This window comes from Ailuropoda melanoleuca, chromosome 3 (assembly GCF_002007445.2).
Source record: "Ailuropoda melanoleuca isolate Jingjing chromosome 3, ASM200744v2, whole genome shotgun sequence".
Classification (NCBI taxonomy): Eukaryota; Metazoa; Chordata; class Mammalia; order Carnivora; family Ursidae; genus Ailuropoda; species Ailuropoda melanoleuca.
In genome coordinates, this window is record NC_048220.1 from 58,867,766 (window position 1) to 58,874,329 (window position 6,564).

Genomic DNA, 6,564 nt, shown 5'->3' on the forward strand with positions numbered 1-6,564 from the left:
AACCAGTATCTCTATTTCCTAGAATATCTCAGGCTAAATATTATTCATTTCCACTGAAATATCCTATTAGCTTTTTTTTTTTCATTTTTACTCTTTCCACACATTTGTTTTATCCAAATGAGCATTGTGTGTGTGATGGAAAGAGATAAATTCTCTTGAGGGCTTATGTAAGTTCAGGTCTTCTGAGAAGCAAATTTCAACATGGAAAAAAAAAAAAGAAAGCACTCAAAAGATTTATTAAGGAAAATGCCTGCAAGGGTAAATTAAAAGGGCAAGAGGGGAGGTGGTACTGAGAAAGCTATCCCACTGCAAGTATCACTGACCTTAGTGAAAGAGAGGAAAGGAAAGAAATTTTGGGGGGGAGTTTTAGACTATAGTACAGTTGTAGCATGTAGCAAGGCTGTTGGAGAATCTTGAAGGCAACACTCTCCATCAGAGGAGTCCTGTACCTCCCAGAAATGAGCTGCCTTAGTGTGTCCATGGCATGCTTAGTTATCAGCATGAGGAGAGTGTCTCAGCTCGAAGATGTAGATGGATGAAGCCCATCACCCTGGGCTTCAGTCAGTTATGCTCTTTGATGTCAAAGATCTGAGGGAACATTTTATAGCAGCCACAGAACTCAAATTCAAACTCTTCAGTTAAAGAAGAAAATAGGAAATTATACATAAACTTCCTCTTAAGTGAGCAGGTTATGTGGAAGCATTGTCTCATTATTTGGACATTGTTGTTTGTGATGTTTATACTTTTACTATTGTTTATTAGAAAATCCCATTAGCTTTTCCACAGGGGAAAAAAAACAGTAAAGTGCTTAAAATGAATGGATTTTTTATGCCTATCTTTGAGGGCAACCAAGGAAAGGTGTGGGCAATCATCATAACAAACCACAGCAACTTCTGGAAGAAGAAATTCAAAAGATAGAGTGAAAGGTGTCTCCTTTAAAGAAGTAATGACACAAAGTTGAGCCCTTTAATTCTGTTACAATGAAAGAGGGATAAGAACATAGCCTATATAGTATAAAATACTATATATATATATATATATACACACACACAGTTTGGAATCTACTCACTTTTAAAAACTACAATGTGCAATTTTTGGTTCTAATTTCTGATTTTAAATTAAAATTTAGTGAGCTAATGACAAATGAATACACTTTAAGGATTTTTCTATACATTTCCTCTGTTAGTTTACATGTAGAATTTCCAAGGGAAGCTAAGAGATACAGTTAGTAAGATGTGGCCAATGAGAAAACAGTCATAATGGTATTCAGAAGATACATGATTATATTCTCACTAAATGTAGTCATGAATTATGTCAGTGACAAAGAGAAGCTGTTGTTCCTACTAGAAGAGATGAAAGGCACTTGAAAATGCCTTACCCTCTTTTGGGTTCTTCATATCACAGTGAATACGCCCATAGTTACTTGATACATTAGCATTAGAGATATTTTTCTTCTCCATATTTGCTACTTTCAAGGGGAAATATTTTAGTTCAATAAATGTTATTTTCCTATATATATAGTTAATAATAACTAAAATTTACCAAGACTTAGGCAGGTATCAGCATATCCAAATCACTTCATATTCATTTTCTGGTTAAATATTTAAAATACTCTATTATTTTGTCCTTTTTTGGGGTGAGGAGCCTGAAATAGGAAGTTTGATATCTTGCCTAAGATCCTGTTAGTAGGAACAAAATAATCTATCTAGAGCCTATATCCTCAAACACTTGCTTTACTGTCTTCCTTTTGGCTACTGAGAGAATGACCCCTACAGAGAGGGTATCTCATGGATAAAATTAGGCAATCAATGACTACACAACTGACTATCAAGATTTTTTTTAGAGGAGACTCCTGAATTTGGTAAGAAGCTATATAATTTGGATTTAAAGCTTTTAAGATTCTAAGTTTTAAAATTTACTCCATTCAGTAACATACTACCACTAAGGACCAAAAAAAAAAAAAAGTTTGGTTTAAATTAAAAGTACACACTTATCATATGGTTTCACTCATTTATGGAACATAAGAAGTAGGAAGATCGTTAGGAGAAGAAAGGGAAGAAGAAAGGCGGGGGTAAACAGAAGGTGGAATGAACCATGAGAGACTATGGACTCTGGGAAACAAACTGAGGGCGTCAGAGGGGAGAAGAGTGGGGGAAGGGGATAGGCTAGTGATGGGTATTAAGAAGGGCACGTATTGCATGGTGCACTGGGTGCTATACACAAGTAATGAATCATGGAACTTTACATCAAAAACTGGGGGTGTACTGTATGGTGACATAATATAATAAAAAATGTTATTAAAAAATATAAAAAATGGCATGGAAAAAAGTACACACGTTTTATCAATGGTATTATTGCTGGGGTGCCTGGGTTGCTTAGTCAGTTAGGTGTCTGACTCTTGGTTTCAGCTCAGATCATGATCTCGGGGTCGTGAGATCAACCCCCACATCAGCTTCTTGCTCAGTAAGGAGTCTGCTTGAGATTCTCTCTCTCTCTCCCTCTGTTTTCCCTTCCCCTCCACTGCATGCACACACACTCTCTCTAAATTCAGGCAATCAATTCATCAATGTTATTTTGCTTAATCAATGCTATTTAGAAGTGTTAGTCATATTTTTGAAAACATGTAAAAGTCTTTGGCTGAAGGACTATTCGAATGGCCAAAATCCAGAAAACTGACAACACGAAAAGCTGACCAGGATGTGGAGCAACAGGAACTCTCATTCATTGCTGCTGAGAATGCAAAATAGTACAGACACTTAGAAGGACAGTTTGATGGTTTCTTACAAAATAAACATGCTCTTACCAAATGATCCAGTAATTATACTCTTTGGAATTTAGCCAAAGGAGTTGGAAACATGTCCACACAAAAACCTGCATGCCAATGGTTACACCTTCTTTATTCATAACCACCAAAACTTGGAAGCAACAAAGATGTCTTTCAATAGGTGAATGGATAAATAAACTGGTACCTTAGAAAGGGAAATTTTACTTAGCACTAAAAAGAAATGAGCTATAAGCCATGCAAAGACATGGAGGAAACTTACATGTATATAACTAAGTCAAAAGCCAACCTTAAAAGGCTACCTACTGTATGATTCCAACTACATGGCATTCTCAAAAAGGCAAAACTATGGAAACAGTAACAAGATCGGTGGTTTCCAGGTATTGGAGTGGGGAGGATAAATAGGTAGAGCATACAGGATTTTTAGGGCAGTGAAAATACTCTGTATGATATTATAATGATAGATACATGTCATTATACATTCATCCAGACCTATAGAATGTACAATACCAGTAGAGAACCCTAAGGTAAATTAGGACTTCAGGTGATTATGATGGGTCAATGTCAGTTCATCATTTGTAACAAATGCATCACTCTGATGGGGGTTGTTGATAATAAGGGAAGATATGCCTGTGCAGGGGCAGGAGGCATATAGAAAATCTCTGTACCTTCCTTTCAGTTTTACTGTTAATCTGAAACTGTTGTAAAAAAAAATTAAGTTAAAAAAAAAAGTCCTTTGGAAACACTGACTTTCATGTACTACAGAGGAAGAGCTATTTCTCTTGCCTCCCCTTTGTTTTGCAGAATCTCCATTTATCTCTCAGCTTTCTCCTAATTACTACAGTTCCTCTCCCTGTCAGATGCAGTTTCTCATCCTACACCCATCACATATACACTAGTCTGGTTCTTCCTTCCTACCAGGCTATAATGCCAGTTAATTAGAATATGGATCTGATGTGCTAAGACATGAGCGGGAAATAGAGAAGAGACATGAGAAAGAAAGAAGGGGAAAAAACAGAAATACATAACTATTTTGGAATACTACTTCTGCCTTTTACCAACTCTGAGCTTTGAGGTAAAATGAATATATAAAGGACTCGGCTTGTATTTCTCCATTTATTCTTACTGTTAATAAATCTCTTTATACATTTTCTCTAATTGCAGCCCTCGATAACCTTGAGGAGCAACAATCAGAATAGCAACAGAAGTGAGAAAAGGGGAAATCTCTTCCAACCACAGCTCCTTAATTTCCCAGGATCCACATTCTGTTCCCTACCATTTCTTTTAATATTTTTTTCTTTTAGATACTGAATTTGTTAAATAGAAACTTATGAACTTATCTGAGATCCTAATGACCATATTTTTAAATACTAAATATATTTTAATCCCCAAATTATGAGCAGCATTTTTAAATACAACCAGTTTCCAAGTTGAAAACAGAATGCAGCTAAATTACACACACACACACACACACACACACACACACACACACACACACACACACACATTCAGGCATATTTTTTTCTGGTCCAGCTGTGTCTTACTTATGTGGTATAATCTAGTCCAGTATCTTGCATCTAAGGTCCTCTGATCCTGATATCCTGGTAGAAAAATGGAGCATGAATTTGAAGATAAATAAAAGATCACTGGTTTTAAATCTATATTAATTAAAGGACTCATCTCCCACTGATAAGAAATCACAATTTGAAAGTTGCTTATGTTTGTATCTTGTCTTTTGTTCCAAGAAAAAAACGTAGGAAAGTTACAGGGGAAAAGTTACAGAATACACTACAGAAGGGTTGTGTGGTGAGATTTCATAAGTAGAAATTCTTGCTGGACATGAGAAAACATACCCATGAGGAAGAACTCATCTCCCACTAAAAGATACCTCCCCACCCATTAGAACCACAACATGGGCACTGCTCTCACTTTAAGAAAGAACCTAGTCATTTGGTTGGGAAATTTTCCACATATTTGGCAAGAAATAGGAAAAGGATACAACTGAGGGTTTGTTCTCAAGTAAATTGGTAGTGAATGGCAGATTATTTTGCTGAGTGAAGTTTTTCTCTCCGATATTTGAATCTCAGAGAAATAACCCAAGTTAAAGAAACCAAAGTAGAAATGTTTTAAAGGATTATATACTATTTGAGCTACGAAGAAATAGAGCCATCAACTCCTACTTAACAGGTAAGAAAATTGACATCCAAAGACATTCATTAATTTATCCATGTTTTCTAATTTGTTTCTAATTATTACAAATCTGAATGCCTAAAAGAAAATGTAATACACTGACTTCATAAAAATTAAAAACTCTGCAGCACACAAATACAAAATAATAATAAAAGTTAAAAGATAAATGACAAACAAGACAAATATTGACAACTTATAAAAAAAAAAAGTGCATGCTTTTCTTTCCACAGAAAGAAGAGGTTCAAATATATTGTAGAGGGATGAACAATCCTATGGAAATGAAGCACAGAACATAAACACACAGCTATAAGGAAAACACCATTACAAAAAAACTATTCATTTACTATTAAATAAATGCAAATAATAATAAAAAGAAATACCTCTGCTAATCTATAAACTATGATGGAATATGGAATATGTTTAAATGATTGATAGCACCCATAGTTAAGGGATTGTGAGGAAACACAATCACTGGTATACCAGAGACAGCTTTCCCAACTCGTGAGAGCTGATTTGGTTCATTTTTGCACAATTCTGACTTCAGTAACATCATGTAGGTTGTTTGAAATAGACGTTGGCTGGAGGACTTTTACCGTGGAGTTTGTCAATCACTATCAAGAAAGGTTTTTGTTTTTTTGTTTTTTGTTTTTGTAGTTTGTTTTTAAGCCGGAGAAGCAGTTATTAAGCATTTATCAGCATACCACTATGTATACTCACACTTTAAAATGAGAATTTAACTCTTTGAGGAAGACCCAGTGTCAGCCACAGTGGAGCTCGGGATGCCCTGCTCCCGCTCCTGATTCAGGGCTGTCCGTTCTGGGGGAGGAACAAGTCGGTAAGGAAACCGCGCCACAGCCAGGCCTCTTAAAAGACTCTGGGAAGACACCTGTGGAACCAGAGGCTGCGATTCACCGAATGAGAATTCCTCTAACCAAATGCAAGATAAATCTGTGGAGAAGGTGTGTGCTTACTTGATCAGAGGCACAAAGGAAAAGAATCTTAAAGTGAAAGGACAGTTCAGATGCCTACCAAGACTCAGAATCACTCCAAGAAAAACTTGCAGTGAAGGCTCTAAGACTTGGGGTCGTTCTCAGAAGAGGATCCACAAGCAGCTCACTGATTTGCACAGTCCTTCTGAGATCATTAAGCAGATTATTTGCGTCAGTATTGCTCCAGGACTCAAGATTAAAGTCACCATTGCAGATGCTTAGATCAATCTTTTTAATAAATTGATTATCAGTTGTAAATAAATAAAATGAGAATTTAATTAATACACTCCCTCGCAAGAGTGCTTTACATAAATCTATAATAAAATTTTGAATGTGTACATATTAACTCAGCCATTTCTCTAAGTTTATCCTTAAACTGTATTTATACAGGTGTGTAAATGTCTCTGAAAAAAAAAAGATGACCATGTTATCATTTTTAAAAAAAACAAAACAAATGGAAACACTTTAAATGTGCAGTGATAGAAAGCAACAGAAAATACTATAGACATGTAAACAAAGGGAAAATTTTCCATTCATTTAAAAATAATAAGGAATTTTCATGTATAATGATATATAAATATCATGTACTAAATATCATTTACA

At 35.5% G+C, this 6,564-nt stretch overlaps 1 pseudogene; it reads left to right on the forward strand.

Annotated features, from left to right (window-relative positions):
• Nucleotides 1-6,183, forward strand: part of LOC109490152 — a 122,548-nt pseudogene extending 116,365 nt beyond the window's left edge.
• The last annotated feature ends 381 nt before the right edge of the window (nt 6,184-6,564 follow it).